Raw genomic sequence first — 20,390 nt, 5'->3', positions numbered from 1 at the left:
GCTAGAATGGACCGAATCTGCGAGTTTTGACAAGGTCCCCATAACCGGTCCCCGAAGTTTTCCGAACGTTTGTAGCGCCACGGGACCCAGAATCCAAGAGTAATAGAATAGAAAACTTGACAGAATGGAGCAAATCTATGAATTTTCATGAGGTTACCGTAACCAGACCCCGAAGTTCCCAGAACTTTCGTGTCACCCTGGGTCCCAAAATTAGTGAGAACAGCATAGAAAACTGGCCAGAATGGACGGAATCTGTGAGTTTTGACGAGGTCCTCGTAACATGTCCCCGAAGTTTCACGAACGTTTGTAGCGCCGCGGGACCGTGAATCAGTGAGTAATAGAATAGAAAACTTGACAGAAATGACCAAATCTGTGGATTCTCATGAGGTTACCGTAACCAGACCCCGAATTTCCACCGAACGTTCTATCACCCCGGGGCCCAAAATTAGTGAGTAATAGCATAGAAAACTGGCTAGAATGGACGAAATCTGCGAGTTTTGACGAGGTCCCCGTAATTGGTCACCAAAGTTTCCAGAACGTTTGTAGAGCCACGAGACCTAGAATAATTGAGTAATAGCATAGAAAACTTGACATAATAGACCAAATCTGTGAGTTTTCATGAGGTTGTCGTAACCAGACCCCGAAGTTCCTCGAACGTTCGTGTCACCCCGGGTCCCAAAATTAGTGAGCAACAGCATAGAAAACTGGCCAGAATGGACGGAATCTGCGAGTTTTGACGAAGTCCCAGTAACCTGTCCCCGAAGTTTCGCGGAACGTTTGGATCGCCCTCGGAACAAAAAATAGTGAGTAATAGCATAGAAAACTTACCAAAATGGACAAAATCTGTGAGTTTTCATGACGTCAACCTAACGAGGCCCCGAGGTTCCTCGAACGTTCGTATCGCCCCGGGTACCAAAATTAGTGAGTAATATGATAAAAAAAGTGGTTAGAATGGACCAAATATGCGAGTTTTGACACAGTCCGAGTAATCGGTCCACGAAGTTCGCGGAACGTTGAGATCGCACTGGGAACTAGCATTGAGTAATAGCATAGAAAACTAGCCAAAATGGACCAATTCTACGAGTTTTGACAATGTCCCCGTAACCCGACCCTGAAGTTCCGCGAATGTTCGGAACTCCCCGGGACCCAAAATCAACGACTAATAGCATAGAAAACTGGCCAGAATGGACTAAATGTGTGAGTTTTGACAAGGTCCCTGTAACCGGTCCCCAAAGATTCCCGGACATTTGTAGTGCCACAGGACCCAGAATTAGTGAGTAATAGCATAGAAAACTGGCTAGAATGGACCAAATATATGAGTTTTCACGAGGTTACCGTAACCGAACCCTGAAGTTCCCCGAACGTTTGTATCCCCCCGGGTCCCAAAATTAGTGATTAAGTGAGTAATAGCATAGAAAACTGGCTAGAATAGACCGAATCTGCGAGTTTTGACGAGGTACCCATAACCGGTCACCAAAGTTCCCAGAATGTTTGTAGCGCCACGGGACCCAGAATAATTGAGTAATAACATAGAAAACTTCACATAATGGAGCAAATATGTGAGTTTTCATGAGGTTACCGTAACCAGACCCCGAAGTTCCCCGAATGTTCGTGTCACCCCGAGTCCCAAACTTAGTGAGTAACAGCATAGAAAACTGGCCAGAATGGACGGAATCTGCGAGTTTTGACGAAGTCCCTGTTACCTGTCCCCGAAGTTTCCCGAACATTTGTAGCGCCTCGGGACCAAGAATCAGTGAGAAATTGCATAGAAAACAGACCAAAATGGACCAAATCTGTGAGTTTTCATGACGTCACCGTAACCGGGCCCCGAAGTTCCTCGAACATTCGTATCGCACCGGGCCCAAAAATCTGTGAGTAATGTCATAGAAAAGTGGTTAGAATGGACCAAATATGGGAGTTTTGACAGGGTCCGAGTAACAGGTCCACGAAGTTCGCGGAACGTTGGGATCGCCCCGGGAACAAAAATCAGTGTGTAGTAGCATAGAAAACTGGCCAGAATGGACAAATCTACGAGTTTTGACAATGTCCCCATAACCCGACCCTGAAGTTCCCCGGATGTTCGGATCACCCCGGGACCCAAAATCAGCGAGTAATAGCATCAAAGACAGGCCAGAATGGACCAAATCTATGAGTTTTCACGAGGTCACCGTAACCGGACCCCGAAGATCCCCGAACGTTTGTATCGCCCCGGGAACCAAAATTAGTGAGTAAGTGAGTAATAGAATAGCAAACTGGCTAGAATGGACCGAATCTGCGAGTTTTGATGAGGTCCCCGTAACCGGTCCCCAAAGTTTCCCGAACGTTTGTAGCGTCGTGTGACCCTGAATCCGTGAGTAATAGCATAGAAAAATTGATAGAATGAACCTAATCTGTGAGTTTTCATGAGGTTACCGTAACCAGACCCAGAAGTTCCGCGAACGTTTGTATCACCCCGGGTCCCAAAATTCGTTAGTAATAGCATAGAAAACTTGCGAGAATGGACTAAACCTGCGACTTTTGACGAGGTCCCCAAAACCGGTCCCCAAAGAATCCCGGACATTTGTAGCGCAACGGGACCCAGAATCAGTGAGTAATAGCATAGAAAACTGGCCAGAATGGACCAACTCTATTATTTTTCACGAGGTCACCGTAACCGGACCCCGAAGTTCCGCGAACGTTCGTAGCGCCCCGGTCCCAAAATTAGTGAGTAAGTGAGTAATAGCATAGAAAACTGGCTAGAATGGACCAAATCTGCGAATTTGTTGAGGTCCCCGTAACCGGTCCCCGAAGTTTCACGAACGTTTGTAGCATCGGGGGACCCAGAATTCGTGACTAATAGCATAGAAAAATTGATAGACTGGACCAAATCTGTGAGTTTTCATGAGGTTACCGTAACCAGACCACGAAGTTCTGCGAACGTTCATATCACCCCGGGTCCCGAAATTCGTGAGTAATAGCATAGAAAACTGACCAGAATGGACTGAATCTACGAGTTTTCACAAGGTCCCTGTAATCTGTCTCCAAAGTTTCCCAAACGTCTGTAGCGCCACGGGACCAAGAATCAATGAGTAATAGCATAGAAAACTGGCCAGAATGAACCAAATATGTGAGTTCTCATGACGTCACCGTAACTGGGCTGCGAAGTTCCCCGAACGTTCGTAGCGCCCCGGGTCCCAAAATCAATGAGTAATATCATAGAAAGTGGCTAGAATGGACCAAATCTGTGAGTTTTGACAAGGTCCGAGTAACCGCTCCACGACGTTAGCGCAACGTTCGGATCGCCCGAGGAACAAAAATCAGTGAGAAATAGCATAGAAAATTGGGCAGAATGGACCATATCTACGAGTTTTGACAATGTCTCCATAACCCAATCCCAAAGTTCCCCGAACGTTCGGAGGCCCCGGGACCCAAAATCAGTAATAGCATAGAAAACTGGCCAGAATAGACCAAATCTGTGAATTTCCATGACGTCACCGTAACCAGACGCTAAAGTTCCCCGAACGTTTGTATAGGAGGAGGCGGTGTCTGGCACCATGGGGGCATCGACGACAGGCCTTGCAAGTTCGATGCGCCAGTAACTATTCTAAAGATGGATTGATGGAAGGCGACGGCGACGACCTATGAGGTTGCATCGGACCGGTTTCAGCCGCTCGCTCGGTATGTTGCTCTTTCGGGGCTTCCGGCTTTAGACATTAGGCTAGATGAGAGGTCTGGGTATGTGGCTCACACTTTCTTCATTCCTTCATCATTGGATAGGAGTAAAGACAGAAATTGCCAAAAGGACATCTTCGGACATATTTATGTATTGCTTTGTAAGATTTTTGTGAATAATTAATAAAGCGACTGCATGCATCTTCCAAAACCGGTCCACGAATTTGCATGAAGGTTTGTAGCGCCACGGGAAACAGAACGAGTGAGTAATAGCACATAAAAGACCGTGAAGTTCACCAGATGTTCGGATCGCCCCGTGTATAAAAAATCAATGAGTAATAGCATAGAAAACTCAAAAGAATGGACAAAATCTGTGAGTGTTCACGAGGTTCCCATAACCGGACCCCAAAGTTCCCCGAACATTCGTATCGCCCCGGGTCCCAGAATCATTGCGTAATAGCATGGAAAACTGGCCAGAAAGGACCAAATCTATGAATTTTCGCGAGGCACCGTAACCGGACCCCGAAGTTCCTTGAATGTTTGTGGTGCCCTGGGACCCAGAATCAGTGAGTAATAGCATAGAAAATCGGCTAAAATGGACCAAATCTGCAAGTTTTGACAAGGTCCCCGTAACCGGTCCTCAAAGTTAGCACAATATTTTGATCGCCCCAGGAACCAAAATTAGTGAGTAATAGCGTAAAAAACTAGCAAGAATGGACCAAGTCTACGAGTTTTGACAAGGTCCCGTAAGTGGACCCCAAAGTTCCCGTAACGTTCGTATCGCCATGGGACTCAAAATCAGTGAGTAATAGGATAGAAGATTGGCCAGAATGGTCAAAATCTGCGAGTTTTGATGAGGTCCCCGTAACCGGTCCCCCGGAGTTCACAGGATGTTTGGATCGTCCGAGGAACCAAAATCAATGAGTAATAGCATAGAAAACTAGCCAAAATGGACCAAGTCTGCGAGTTTTGAGAAGGTCCCAGTAACCGTTCCCGAAGTTCGCGGAAAGTTTGGACCGCCCCGGGAACAAAAATCTGTGAGTAATAGCATAGAAACTGGCCAAAATCTGCGAGATTTGACGAAATCTGCGAGTTTTGACGAGGTCCCCGTAATCGGTCACCAAAGTTTCCAGAACGTTTGTACCGCCACGGGACCCAGAATAATTGAGTAATAGCATAGAAAACTTGACATAATGGACCAAATCTGTGAGTTTTCATGAGGTTGTCGTAACCAGACCCCGAAGTTCCTCAAACGTTCGTGTCACCCCGGGTCCCAAAATTAGTGAGTAACAGCATAGAAAACTGGCCAGAATGGACGGAATCTGCGAGTTTTGACAGGGTCCGAGTAACCGGTCCACGAAGTTCGGAGAATGGACTAAATCTGCGAGTTTGACGAGGTTCCCGTAATCGGTCCCCGAAATTCCCCGAATATTTGTAGCGCCAAGGGACCAAGAATTAGTGAGTAATAGCATAGAAAACTAGCCAAAATGGACCAAGTCTGCGAGTTTGGAGAAGGTCCCCGTAACCGGTCCCCGAAGTTCGCGAACATTCGGATCACCCCAGGAACAAAATTCAGTGAGTAATAGCATAGAAAACTGGCCAGAATCTGCGAGTTTTGATGAGGTCCCCGTAACCGGTCCGCGAAGTTCACCTAACGTTTGTAGCAGCACGGGACCCATAATCTGTGAGTAATAGCATAAAAACTGGCCAGAATGGATCAAATTTGTGAGTTTTCAGAGGTCACTGTTACCCGACCCCAAAGTTCCCCGTACGTTCGTATTGCCCCGGGTCCCAAAAATCAGTGAGTAGTATCATAGAAAAGTGGCTAGAATGGAGCAAATCTACGAGTTTTGACAAGGTCCCAGTAACCGGTCCCCGAACCACCGCGAACAAAAATCAGTGAGTAATAGAATAGAAAACTAGCGAGAATGGACCAAATCTACGAGTTTTGACAATGTCCCCATAACCCGACCCTGAAGTTCCCCGAATGTTTGGATCACCCCGTGACCCAAAATCAGCGAGTAATAGCATAGAAAATTGGCCAGAATGGACTAAATCTGCGAGTTTGACGAGGTTCCCGTAATCGGTCCCCGAAATTCCCCGAATATTTGTAGCGCCAAGGGACCAAGAATTAGTGAGTAATAGCATAGAAAACTAGCCAAAATGGACCAAGTCTGCGAGTTTGGAGAAGGTCCCCGTAACCGGTCCCCGAAGTTCGCGAACATTCGGATCACCCCAGGAACAAAATTCAGTGAGTAATAGCATAGAAAACTGGCCAGAATCTGCGAGTTTTGATGAGGTCCCCGTAACCGGTCCGCGAAGTTCACCTAACGTTTGTAGCAGCACGGGACCCATAATCTGTGAGTAATAGCATAAAAACTGGCCAGAATGGACCAAATTTGTGAGTTTTCAGAGGTCACTGTTACCCGACCCCAAAGTTCCCCGTACGTTCGTATTGCCCCGGGTCCCAAAAATCAGTGAGTAGTATCATAGAAAAGTGGCTAGAATGGAGCAAATCTACGAGTTTTGACAAGGTCCCAGTAACCGGTCCCCGAACCACCGCGAACAAAAATCAGTGAGTAATAGAATAGAAAACTAGCGAGAATGGACCAAATCTACGAGTTTTGACAATGTCCCCATAACCCGACCCTGAAGTTCCCCGAATGTTTGGATCACCCCGTGACCCAAAATCAGCGAGTAATAGCATAGAAAATTGGCCAGAATGGACTAAATCTGCGAGTTTGACGAGGTTCCCGTAATCGGTCCCCGAAATTCCCCGAATATTTGTAGCGCCAAGGGACCAAGAATTAGTGAGTAATAGCATAGAAAACTAGCCAAAATGGACCAAGTCTGCGAGTTTGGAGAAGGTCCCCGTAACCGGTCCCCGAAGTTCGCGAACATTCGGATCACCCCAGGAACAAAATTCAGTGAGTAATAGCATAGAAAACTGGCCAGAATCTGCGAGTTTTGATGAGGTCCCCGTAACCGGTCCGCGAAGTTCACCTAACGTTTGTAGCAGCACGGGACCCATAATCTGTGAGTAATAGCATAAAAACTGGCCAGAATGGACCAAATTTGTGAGTTTTCAGAGGTCACTGTTACCCGACCCCAAAGTTCCCCGTACGTTCGTATTGCCCCGGGTCCCAAAAATCAGTGAGTAGTATCATAGAAAAGTGGCTAGAATGGAGCAAATCTACGAGTTTTGACAAGGTCCCAGTAACCGGTCCCCGAACCACCGCGAACAAAAATCAGTGAGTAATAGCATAGAAAACTAGCCAGAATGGACCAAATCTACGAGTTTTGACAATGTCCCCATAACTCGACCCTGAAGTTCCCCGAATGTTCGGATCGTCCCGGGACCCAAAATCAGCGAGTAATAGCATCGAAAACAGGCTAGAATGGACTAAATCCGCAAGTTTTGACGAGGTCCCAATGAATAAATTTTTCTTTGCTTGTTGGGAGGCAACCCAATGAATAAATTTTTCTTTGCTTTTTGCTTCCTGTTTTGTGTTTTTCACACTTTCATAATTTTGTTATGATTATGTTTTTTGTGTTTCTTTTTGCGTTTGTGCCAAGCAAAACCGTTATGATTAGTCTTGGGGATGATCGTTTGGTCATGCTGGAAAAGACAGAAACTTTATGCTCACAAAAAGAATTGTCATTATTTTTCTATAAGACCTTTTGAGTTGATTCTTTTTTCTGCCGATTTCTAGGCAAATTCTTCAGACTTTCGTAATTGTTCAGAATTTTTGAAGTAACATAGGTATACGAAATATAAAGATTGCTACAGACTGGTCTGCTGTTAACAGATTCTGTTTTTGTTGTGTTGGTTGCTTATTTTGATGAAACTATGGATAGTATCGGAGGGTATTAGCCATGGAAGATTGAAAATACAGTAACCCAACATCAGCATAAGTAGAATTTAAGTTTGCTACAGTACCTAAGGAAGTGGTGGTTTGCTTTCTCATACTAATGTTATCACGAGTTTCTGTTTAAGTTTCGTGTTGAGAAGTTTTCAAGTTTTGGGTGAAGTTCTTATGGACAAAGAGATAAATAGTGGCAAGAGCTCAAGCTTGGGGATGCCCAAGGCACCCCAAGAGATTCAAGGATGCTGTAAAATCCTAAGCTTGGGGATGCCCCGGGAAGGCATCCCCTCTTTCGTGTTCAATCCATCGGTAACGTTACTTAGGGCTATATTTTTATTCACCACATGATATGTGTTTTTGCTTGGAGCGTCTTGTATCGTAGGAGTCTTTTATTTTTTTTTCGTGTCACAATCATCCTTGCTGCACAACTAGAGAGAGATACATGCACTAACCGTGATTTTGTCGAGTTCACTTATATCCTTTGGTAGACAATTCTGCTGACATGTGCTTCACTTATATCTTTTGAGCTAGATACTTTTGCTCTATGTCATTCACTTATATCTTTTAGAGCACAGCGGTGCGTGTCTTGGTAGTTGATCTATGTTTTTAAAGTAGTCTCAAAAGGGGTAGTTATCCAAAGGGATACGAGAACTTCCACCTTCATGTGCATTGAATAGTTAGAGAATTTTAATTCATCTCAATTAGTTTTGAGTTGTGGTTATGGTAATATTGAAGTTATGCTAGTAAGGTGTCATGCATCTAGAAATACTTGTGTTGAAGTTAGTGATTCCCGTAGCATGCACGTATGGTGAACCGCTATGTGATGAAGTCTGAGCATGATTAGTCTATTTATTGTCATCCTTTGCATGGCGGTCGGGATCGCGCGATGGTTTATACCTACCAACCCTTCCCCTAGGAGTATGCGTAGAACGCTTTGTTTCGATTACTAATAAAACTTTTGCAACAAGTATATGAGTTCTTCATGACTAATGTTGAGTCCATGGTTTAGATGCACTTTCACCTTCCACCATCACTATCTTCTTAGTGCCGTGCAACTTTCGCCGGTGCACAAAAACCACCATTAGCCTCCCTCAAAACAGCCACCATACCTACCTACAATGGCTTTTTAAAAGTCATTCCGAGATATATTGCCAAGCAACTACCACCATGACATGTGCCACCACGTCTACATTGCCATTGCATGATCGTAAGATAGCTAGCATGATGTTTCCATTAATATCTATGTCATGCTAGATCATTGCCACGGTACACTACCGAAGGCATTCAATATAGAGTCATCGTTGCTCTAAGTTTTGAGTTGAAAGTGTGATGATCATCATTGATGGAGCATTATACCATGTGAGGAAATAAAAGAGGCCAAAGATGCCCACCAAAAAAAAGAGGCCAAAGAGCCCACCAAAAAAATGAGAGAAAAAGAGAGAAGGGACAATGCTACCACTTTTCCACACTTGTGCATATTAAGCACCATGATCTTCATGATTGAGAGTCTCTCGTTTTGTCACCACCATATAGCTAGTGGGAAATTTTCATTATATAACTTGGCTTGTATATTCCAATGATAGGCTTCCTCAAAATTGCCTTCGGTCTTCCTTAGCAAGCAAGTTGGATGCACACCCACTAGTTTTCTTTAAGAGCTTTCACATACTCTTAGCTCTAGTGCATCATTTGTATGGCAATCCCTACTCATTCACATTGATATCTATTGATGAGCATCTCCACAGCTTATTGATATGCCTAGTTAATGTGATCATCAAGTCCTTTTTGTCTTGCAACCTCCACCACACTCCACACCACTTATAGTGCTATAACCATGGCTCACGCTCATGTATTGCGTCAGAGTTGAAAAGGTTTGAGAAAGTAAAGGTGTGAAACAATTACTGGGCCAATACCGGGGTTGTGCATGATTTAAATTCGTTGTGCAATGATGATAGAGCATAGCCAGACTATATGCTTTTGTAGGGATAACTTTCTTTTGGGCTTGGTATTTTGAAAGTTCATGATTACCTTGCTAGTTTGCTTGAATTATTATTGTTTCCGCATCCATAGCAAACTATTGTTTTGAATCTAACGGATCTGAACATTCATGTCACGTGAGAGGAGTTACAAAGGACATCTATGCTAGGTAGCATGCAACATCAAAAAATCATTGTTTATCACTTCCCTACTCGAGGACGGGCAGGAGTTAAGCTTGGGGATGCTTGATACGTATCCAACGTATCTATAATTTTTTATGGTTCCATACTATTATGTTGTCAACTTTGGATGTTTTATACGCATGAATATGCTATTTTATATCTTTTTTGGGACTAACCTATTAACTAAGGGGCAAGTGCCAGTTTCTGTTTTTTCTGTGTTTTTGGTCCATTTTCAGACGGAGTCCAAATGGAATGAAACTTCACGATGATTTTTTTGGACCAAAAGAGACCCCCGAAGCTTTGGGAGAAGGCCAGATGGGCCACGAGGGAGTAACAAGCCCTCACTCCGCCACCACCACCACCACCACCACCCCCCCGGTGGTGGCGCGCAGGCTTGTGACCTCTTCGTGGGCCCAACTGACGCAATTCCACCGCCATAAATTCCTATAAATTCAGAAACCCCCAAAAAGAAACCTAGATCGGGAGTTCCGCCGTTGCAAACCTCTGTAGCCACCAAAAACCAATCTGGAGCCCGTTCCGGCACCCTGCCGGAGCGGGAATCCATCTCCGGTGGCCATCTTCATCATCCCGGCGATCTCCATGACGAGGAGGGAGTAGTTCTCCCTCAGGGCTAAGGGTATGTACCAGTAGCTATGTGTTTGATCTATCTCTCTCGTGTTCTTGAGATGTCTTGATCTCGATGTACCATGGGCTTTGCTTCTATAGTTGGATCTTATGATGTTCTTCCCCCTCTCCTTCTTGTAATGAATTGAGTTTCCCCTTTGGAGTTATCTTATCGGATAGAGTCTTTGAGAACACTTGATGTATGTCTTGCACGTGTCTATCTGCTGTGATCAACTTGCGGGTTTGTGACAATTGGGAACCTATGCATATGGGTTGGCACACGTGGATTCATGTGAGTACTTGATGTATGTTTTGGTGATCAACTTGTGGGTTCGTGACATTGGGAACCTATGCACAGGGGTTGGCACACGTTTTGACTCTTTGGTAGAAACTTTGGGGCACTCTTTGAAGTTCTATGTGTTGGTTGAATAGATGATTCTGAGATTATGTGACGCATATCGTATAATCATGCCCACGGATACTTGAGGTGACAATGGAGTATGTAGGTGACATTAGTGTCTTGGTTGATATGTACCTTAAGGTGTTATTCTAGTACGAACTCTATGATGGATCGAGCAGAAAGAATAGAATCGTGTTATTTTACTACGGACTCTTGAATAGATCGATCAGAAAGAATAACTTTGTGGCGGTTTCATACCCGACAATAATCTCATCATTTGTGCCCCGCTCTTAGTGACTTTGGAGTGACTCTTTGTTGCATGTTGAGGGCTAGTTATATGATCCAATTATGTTATCATTGTTGAGAGAACTTCACTAGTGAAAGTATGAACCCTAGGCCTTGTTTCCACGCATTGCAATACCGTTCGTGCTCACTTTTACCATTTTTTACCTTGCTGTTTTTGTAATTTCAGATTACAAAAACCTATATCTACCATCCATATTGCACTTGTATCACCATATCTTTGCCGAACTAGTGCACCTATACAACTTACCATTGTATTAGGTGTGTTGGGGATACAAGAGACTCGTTGTTATTTGGTTGCAGGGTTGCTTGAGAGAGACCATCTTCATCCTACGCCTCTCGCGGATTGATAAACCTTAGGTCACCCACTTGAGGGAAAATTGCTACTGTCATACAATGCTCTGCACTTGGAGGCCCAACAACGTCTACAAGGGGAAGGTTGCATAGTAGACATCAAGTAGTATCATAGAAAAGTGGCTAGAATGGACCAAATCTACGAGTTTTGACAAGGTCCGAGTAACCGGTCCCGAACCACCGCGAACAAAAATCAGTGAGTAATAGCATAGAAAACTAGCAAGAATGGACCAAATCTACGAGTTTTCACAATTTCCCTATAACCCGACCCTAAAGTTCCCTGAATGTCCGGATCGCCCCGGGACCCAAAATCACCGAGTAATTGCATAGAAAACTGGCCAGAATGGACTAAATCCACAAGTTTTGACGAGGTCCCCGTAACCGGTCCCCAAAGATTCCCGAACATTTGTAGCGCCACGGGAACCAGAATCAGTGAGTAATAGCATATAAAACTGGCCAGAATGGACCAAGTTTATGAGTTTTCATGTGGTCAGTATAACCGGACCCGAAGTTCACCGAACGTTCGTATCGCCCCGGGTCCCAAAATTAGTGATTAACTGAGTAATAGCATAAAAAACTGGCTAGAATGGACCGAATCTGTGAGTTTTGACGAGGTCCCCGTAACCGCTCACCAAAGTTTCCAGAACGTTTGTAGCGCCACGGGACCCAGAATAAATGGTAATAGCATAGAAAACTTGACATAATGGACCAAATCTGTGAGTTTTCATGAGGTAACCGTAACCAGACCCGAAGTTCCCCGAACGTTCGTGTCACCCCGGGTCCCAAAATTAGTGAGTAACACCATAGAAAACTGGCCAGAATGGACGGAATCTGCGAGTTTTCACGAGGTCCCCGTAACCTGTCCCCGAAGTTTCCCGAACGTTTGTAGCGCCACGGGACCCAGAACCAGTGAGTAATAGCATAGAAAACTGACCAAAATGGACCAAATCTGTGAGTTTTCATGACGTCACCGTAACCGGTCTCCAAAGTTCCTCGAACGTTCGAATCGCCCCGGGTCCCAAAATCAGTGAGTAATATCATAGAAAAGTGGTTAGAATGGACCAAATATGCGAGTTTTAGCAGGGTCCGAGTAACCGGTCCACGAAGTCCGCGGAACGTTGGGATCGCTCGGGAACAAAAATCAGTGAGTAATAGCATAGAAAACTAGCAAAAATGGACCAAATCTACGAGTTTTGACAATGTCCCCATAATCCGACCCTGAAGTTCCCCGAATGTTCGGATCGCCCCGGGACCCAAAATCAGCGAGTAATAGCACAGAAAACTGGCCAGAATGGACTAAATCCGCAAGTTTTGACGAGGTCCCCGTAACCTGTCCCCAAAGATTCCCGGACATTTGTAGCATCACGGGACCCAGAATCAATGAGTAATAGCATAGAAAACTGGCCAGAATGGACCAAATCTATGAGTTTTCACGAGGTCACGGTAACCGGACCCCGAAGTTCCCCGAACATTCGTATATCCCCGGGTCGCAAAATTAGTGATTCAGTGAGTAATAGCATAGAAAACTGGCTAGAATGGACCGAATCTGTGAGTTTTGACGAGTTCCCCCTAACCGGTCACAAAAGTTTCCAGAACGTTTGTAGCGCCACAGGACCCAGAATAATTGAGTAATAGCATAGAAAACTTGACATAATGGATCAACTTAGTGAGTTTTCATGAGGTTACCGTAACCAGACCCCGAAGTTCCCCGAACGTTCGTGCCACCCCGGGTACCAAAATTAGTGAGTAACACCATAGAAAACTGGTCAGAATGGACGGAATCTGCGAGTTTTTACGAGGTCCCCGTAACCTGTCCCCGAAGTTTCACGAACGTTTGTAGCGCCACGGGACCCAGAATCAGTGAGTAATAGCATAAAAAACTGACCAAAATGGAGCAAATCTGTGAGTTTTCATGACGTCACCGTAACCGGGCCCCAAAGTTCCTCGTACGTTCGTATTGCCCCGGGTCCCAAAATCAGTGAGTAATATCATAGAAAAGTGGTTAGAATGGACCAAATATGCGAGTTTTAACAGGGTCCGAGTAACTGGTCCACGAAGTTCGCGGGACGTTGGGATCGCCCCGGGAACAAAAATCAGTGAGTAATAGCATAGAAAACAAGCCAAACTGGACCAAATCTACGAGTTTGGACAATGTTCCCATAACCCGACCCTGAAGTTCCCCGAATGTTCGGATCGCCCCGGGACCCAAAATCAGCGAGTAATAGCATAGAACACTGGCCAGAATGGACTAAATCTGCGAGTTTTGACGAGGTCCCCGTAACCGGTCCCCAAAGATTCCCGAACATTTGTAGCGCCACGGGACCCAGAATCAGTGAGTAATAGCATAGAAAGCTGGCCAGAATGGACCAGATCTATGAGTTTTCAAGAGGTCACCGTAACCGGACCCTGAAGTTCCCCGAACGTTCGTATCGCCCCGGGCCCCAAACATAGTAAGCAAGTGAGTAATAGCATAGAAAACTAGCCAAAATGGACCAATTCTACGAGTTTTGACTATGTCCCCGTAACCCGACCCTGAAGTTCCGCGAATGTTCGGAACTCCCCGGGACCAAAAATCAGCGAGTAATAGCATAGAAAACTGGCCAGAATGGACTAAATGTGTGAGTTTTGACAAGGTCCCTGTAACCGGTCCCCAAAGATTCCCGGACATTTGTAGTGCCACAGGACCAGGAATCAGTGAGTAATAGCATAGAAAACTGGCTAGAATGGACCAAATCTATGAGTTTTCACGAGGTTACCGTAACCGGACCCTGAAGTTCCCCGAACGTTCGTATCCCCCCTGGTCCCAAAATTAGTGATTAAGTGAGTAATAGCATAGAAAACTAGCTAGAATAGACCGAATCTGCGAGTTTTGACGAGGTACCCATAACCGGTCACCAAAGTTCCCAGAATGTTTGTAGCGCCACGGGACCCAGAATAATTGAGTAATAACATAGAAAACTTCACATAATGGAGCAAATCTGTGAGTTTTCATGAGGTTACCGTAACCAGACCCCGAAGTTCCCCGAACGTTCGTGTCACCCCGAGTCCCAAAGTTAGTGAGTAACAGCAAAGAAAATTGTCTAGAATGGACGGAATCTGCGAGTTTTGACGAAGTCCCTGTTACCTGCCCTCGAAGTTTCCCGAACATTTGTAGCGCCTCGGGACACAGAATTAGTGAGAAATTGCATAGAAAACTGACCAAAATGGACCAAATCTGTGAGTTTTCATGACGTCACCGTAACCGGGCCCCGAAGTTCCTCGAACATTCGTATCGCACCGGGTCCAAAAATGTGTGAGTAATATCATAGAAAAGTGGTTAGAATGGACCAAATATGGGAGTTTTGACAGGGTCCGAGTAACAGGTCCACGAAGTTCGCAGAACGTTGGGATCGCCCCGGGAACAAAAATCAGTGAGTAATAGCATAGAAAACTGGCCAGAATGGACAAATCTACGAGTTTTGACAATGTCCCCATAACCCGACCCTGAAGTTCCCCGAATGTTCGGATCACCCCGGGACCCAAAATCAGCGAGTAATAGCATCGAAAACAGGCCAGAATGGACCAAATCTACAAGTTTTCACGAGGTCACCGTAACCGGACCCCGAAGTTCCCCGAACGTTTGTATCGCCCCGGGAACCAAAATTAGTGAGTAAGTGAGTAATAGAATAGAAAACTGGCTAGAATGGACCGAATCTGCGAGTTTTGACGAGGTCCCCGTAACCTGTCCCCGAAGTTTCCCGAACGTTTGTAGCGCCACGGGACCCAGAACCAGTGAGTAATAGCATAGAAAACTGACCAAAATGGACCAAATCTGTGAGTTTTCATGACGTCACCGTAACCGGGCTCCAAAGTTCCTCGAACGTTCGAATCGCCCCGGGTCCCAAAATCAGTGAGTAATATCATAGAAAAGTGGTTAGAATGGACCAAATATGCTAGTTTTAGCAGGGTCCGAGTAACCGGTCCACGAAGTCCGCGGAACGTTGGGATCGCTCGGGAACAAAAATCAGTGAGTAATAGCATAGAAAACTAGCAAAAATGGACCAAATCTACGAGTTTTGACAATGTCCCCATAATCCGACCCTGAAGTTCCCCGAATGTTCGGATCGCCCCGGGACCCAAAATCAGCGAGTAATAGCACAGAAAACTGGCCAGAATGGACTAAATCCGCAAGTTTTGACGAGGTCCCCATAACCTGTCCCCAAAGATTCCCGGACATTTGTAGCGTCACGGGACCCAGAATCAATGAGTAATAGCATAGAAAACTGGCCAGAATGGACCAAATCTATGAGTTTTCACGAGGTCACGGTAACCGGACCCCGAAGTTCCCCGAACATTCGTATATCCCCGGGTCGCAAAATTAGTGATTCAGTGAGTAATAGCATAGAAAACTGGCTAGAATGGACCGAATCTGTGAGTTTTGACGAGTTCCCCCTAACCGGTCACAAAAGTTTCCAGAACGTTTGTAGCGCCACAGGACCCAGAATAATTGAGTAATAGCATAGAAAACTTGACATAATGGATCAACTCAGTGAGTTTTCATGAGGTTACCGTAACCAGACCCCGAAGTTCCCCGAACGTTCGTGCCACCCCGGGTACCAAAATTAGTGAGTAACACCATAGAAAACTGGTCAGAATGGACGGAATCTGCGAGTTTTGACGAGGTCCCCGTAACCTGTCCCCGAAGTTTCACGAACGTTTGTAGCGCCACGGGACCCAGAATCAGTGAGTAATAGCATAGAAAACTGACCAAAATGGAGCAAATCTGTGAGTTTTCATGACGTCACCGTAACCGGGCCCCAAAGTTCCTCGTACGTTCGTATTGCCCCGGGTCCCAAAATCAGTGAGTAATATCATAGAAAAGTGGTTAGAATGGACCAAATATGCGAGTTTTAACAGGGTCCGAGTAACTGGTCCACGAAGTTCGCGGGACGTTGGGATCGCCCCGGGAACAAAAATCAGTGAGTAATAGCATAGAAAACAAGCCAAACTGGACCAAATCTACGAGTTTGGACAATGTTCCCATAACCCGACCTTGAAGTTCCCCGAATGTTCGGATCGCCCCGGGACCCAAAATCAGCGAGTAATAGCATAGAACACTGGCCAGAATGGACTAAATCTGCGAGTTTTGACGAGGTCCCCGTAACCGGTCCCCAAAGATTCCCGGACATTTGTAGCGCCATGGGACCCAGAATCAGTGAGTAATAGCATAGAAAGATGGCCAGAATGGACCAGATCTATGAGCTTTCAAGAGGTCACCGTAACCGGACCCTGAAGTTCCCCGAACGTTCGTATCGCCCCGGGCCCCAAACATAGTAAGCAAGTGAGTAATAGCATAGAAAACTAGCCAAAATGGACCAATTCTACGAGTTTTGACAATGTCCCCGTAACCCGACCCTGAAGTTCCGCGAATGTTCGGAACTCCCCGGGACCAAAAATCAGCGAGTAATAGCATAGAAAACTGGCCAGAATGGACTAAATGTGTGAGTTTTGACAAGGTCCCTGTAACCGGTCCCCAAAGATTCCCGGACATTTGTAGTGCCACAGGACCAGGAATCAGTGAGTAATAGCATAGAAAACTGGCTAGAATGGACCAAATCTATGAGTTTTCACGAGGTTACCGTAACCGGACCCTGAAGTTCCCCGAACGTTCGTATCCCCCCAGGTCCCAAAATTAGTGATTAAGTGAGTAATAGCATAGAAAACTAGCTAGAATAGACCGAATCTGCGAGTTTTGACGAGGTACCCATAACCGGTCACCAAAGTTCCCAGAATGTTTGTAGCGCCACGGGACCCAGAATAATTGAGTAATAACATAGAAAACTTCACATAATGGAGCAAATCTGTGAGTTTTCATGAGGTTACCGTAACCAGACCCCGAAGTTCCCCGAACGTTCGTGTCACCCCGAGTCCCAAAGTTAGTGAGTAACAGCAAAGAAAATTGTCTAGAATGGACGGAATCTGCGAGTTTTGACGAAGTCCCCGTTACCTGTCCCCGAAGTTTCCCGAACATTTGTAGCACCTCGGGACACAGAATTAGTGAGAAATTGCATAGAAAACTGACCAAAATGGACCAAATCTGTGAGTTTTCATGACGTCACCGTAACCGGGCCCCGAAGTTCCTCGAACATTCGTATCGCACCGGGTCCAAAAATCTGTGAGAAATATCATAGAAAAGTGGTTAGAATGGACCAAATATGGGAGTTTTGACAGGGTCCGAGTAACAGGTCCACGAAGTTCGCGGAACGTTGGGATCGCCCCGGGAACAAAAATCAGTGAGTAATAGCATAGAAAACTGGCCAGAATGGACAAATCTACGAGTTTTGACAATGTCCCCATAACCCGACCCTGAAGTTCCCCGAATGTTCGGATCACCCCGGGACCCAAAATCAGCGAGTAATAGCATCGAAAAAAGGCCAGAATGGACCAAATCTACAAGTTTTCACGAGGTCACCGTAACCGGACCCCGAAGTTCCCCGAACGTTTGTATCGCCCCGGGAACCAAAATTAGTGAGTAAGTGAGTAATAGAATAGAAAACTGGCTAGAATGGACCGAATCTGCGAGTTTTGACGAGGTCCCCGTAACCGGTCCCCGAAGTTTCCCGAACGTTTGTAGCGTCGGGGGACCCTGAATCCGTGAGTAATAGCATAGAAAAATTGATAGAATGAACCTAATCTGTGAGTTTTCATGAGGTTACCGTAACCAGACCCAGAAGTTCCGCGAACGTTCGTATCACCCCGGGTCCCAAAATTCGTTAGTAATAGCATAGAAAACTTGCGAGAATGGGCTAAACCTGCGAGTTTTGACGAGGTCCCCAAAATCGGTCCCCAAAGAATCACGGACATTTGTAGCGCAATGGGACCCAGAATCAGTGAGTAATAGCATAGAAAACTAGCTAGAATGGACCAACTCTATGAGTTTTCACGAGGTCACCGTAACCGGACCCCGGAGTTCCGCGAACGTTCGTAGCGCCCCGGTCCCAAAATTAGTGAGTAAGTGAGTAATAGCATAGAAAACTGGCTAGAATGGACCAAATCTGCGAATTTGGTGAGGTCCCCGTAACCGGTCCCCGAAGTTTCCCGAACGTTTGTAGCATCGGGGGACCCAGAATCCGTGAGTAATAGCATAGAAAAATTGATAGACTGGACCAAATCTGTGAGTTTTCATGAGGTTACCGTAACCAGACCACGAAGTTCCGCGAACGTTCATATCACCCCGGGTCCCGAAATTCGTGAGTAATAGCATAGAAAATTGACCAGAATGGACTGAATCTACGAGTTTTCACAAGGTCCCTGTAACCTGTCTCCAAAGTTTCCCAAACGTCTGTAGCGCCACGGGACCAAGAATCAATGAGTAATAGCATAGAAAACTGGCCAGAATGAACCAAATATGTGAGTTCTCATGGCGTCACCGTAACTGGGCCGCGAAGTTCCCCGAACGTTCGTAGCGCCCCGGGTCCCAAAATCAATGAGTAATATCATAGAAAAGTGGCTAGAATGGACCAAATCTGTGAGTTTTGACAAGGTCCGAGTAACCGCTCCACGAAGTTAGCGCAACATTTGGATCGCCCGAGGAACAAAAATCAGTGAGAAATAGCATAGAAAATTGGGTAGAATGGACCATATCTGCGAGTTTTAACAACGTCTCCATAACCCAATCCCAAAGTTCCCCGAACGTTCGGAGGCCCCTGGACCCAAAATCAGTGACTAATACCATAGAAAACTGGCCAGAATAGACCAAATCTGTGAATTCCATGACGTCACCGTAACCAGACGCTAAAGTTCCCCAAATGTTTGTATGGGAGGAGGCGGTGTCTGGCACCATGGGGGCATCGACGACTGGCCTTGCAAGTTCGATGCGTGAGTAACTATTCTAAAGATGGATTGATGGAAGGCGACGGCGACGACCTATGAGGTTGCGTCGGACCGGTTTCAGCCGCTCGCTCGGTATGTGGCTCGTTCGGGGCTTCCGGCTTTAGACATTAGGCTAGATGAGAGGTCTGGGTATGTGGCTCACACTTTCTTCACCCCTTCATCATTGGATAGGAGTAACGACAGAAATTGCCAAAAGGACATCTTCGGACATATTTATGTATTGCTTTGTTAGATTTTTGTGAATAATTAATAAAGTGACTGCATGCATCTTCCAAAACCGGTCCCCGAAGTTGCATGAAGGTTTGTACCGCCACGGGAAACAGAACGAGTGAGTAATAGCATATAAAAGACCGTGAAGTTCACCAGACGGTCGTATCGCCCCGTGTATAAAAATCAATGAGTAATAGCATAGAAAACTCAAAAGAATGGACAAAATCTGTGAGTTTTCACGAGGTTCCCGTAACCGGACCCCGAAGTTCCCCGAACATTCGTATCGCCCCGGGTCCCAGAATCATTGCGTAATAGCATGGAAAACTGGCCAGAAAGGAACAAATCTATGAATTTTCACGAGGCACCGTAACCGGACCCCGAAGTTCCTTGAACGTTTGTGGTGCCCTGGGACCCAGAATCAGTGAGTAATAGCATAGAAAATCGGCTAAAATGGACCAAATCTGCAAGTTTTGACAAGGTCCCCGTAACCGGTCCTCAAAGTTAGCGCAATATTTTGATCGCCCCAGGAACCAAAATTAGTGAGTAATAGCGTAAAAAACTAGCAAGAATGGACCAAGTCTACGAGTTTTGACAAGGTCCCGTAAGTGGACCCCAAAGTTCCCGGAACGTTCGTATCGCCATGGGACTCAAAATCAGTGAGTAATAGGATAGAAGATTGGCCAAAATGGTCAAAATCTGCGAGTTTTCATGAGGTCCCCGTAACCGGTCCCCCGGAGTTCACAGGATGTTTGGATCGTCCGAGGAACCAAAATTAATGAGTAATAGCATAGAAAACTAGCCAAAATGGACCAAGTCTGCGAGTTTTGAGAAGGTCCCAGTAACCGTTCCCGAAGTTCGCGGAATGTTTGGACCGCCCCGGGAACAAAAATCAGTGAATAATAGCATAGAAACTGGCCAAAATCTACGAGTTTTGACGAGGTCCCCGTAACCAGT

The sequence above is a fragment of the Hordeum vulgare genome, chromosome 6H, assembly GCF_904849725.1.
Source record: "Hordeum vulgare subsp. vulgare chromosome 6H, MorexV3_pseudomolecules_assembly, whole genome shotgun sequence".
NCBI classification, from domain to species: domain Eukaryota; kingdom Viridiplantae; phylum Streptophyta; class Magnoliopsida; order Poales; family Poaceae; genus Hordeum; species Hordeum vulgare.
The sequence above is the reverse complement of the archived record's forward strand: the minus strand, read 5'-3'. Positions refer to the sequence as shown.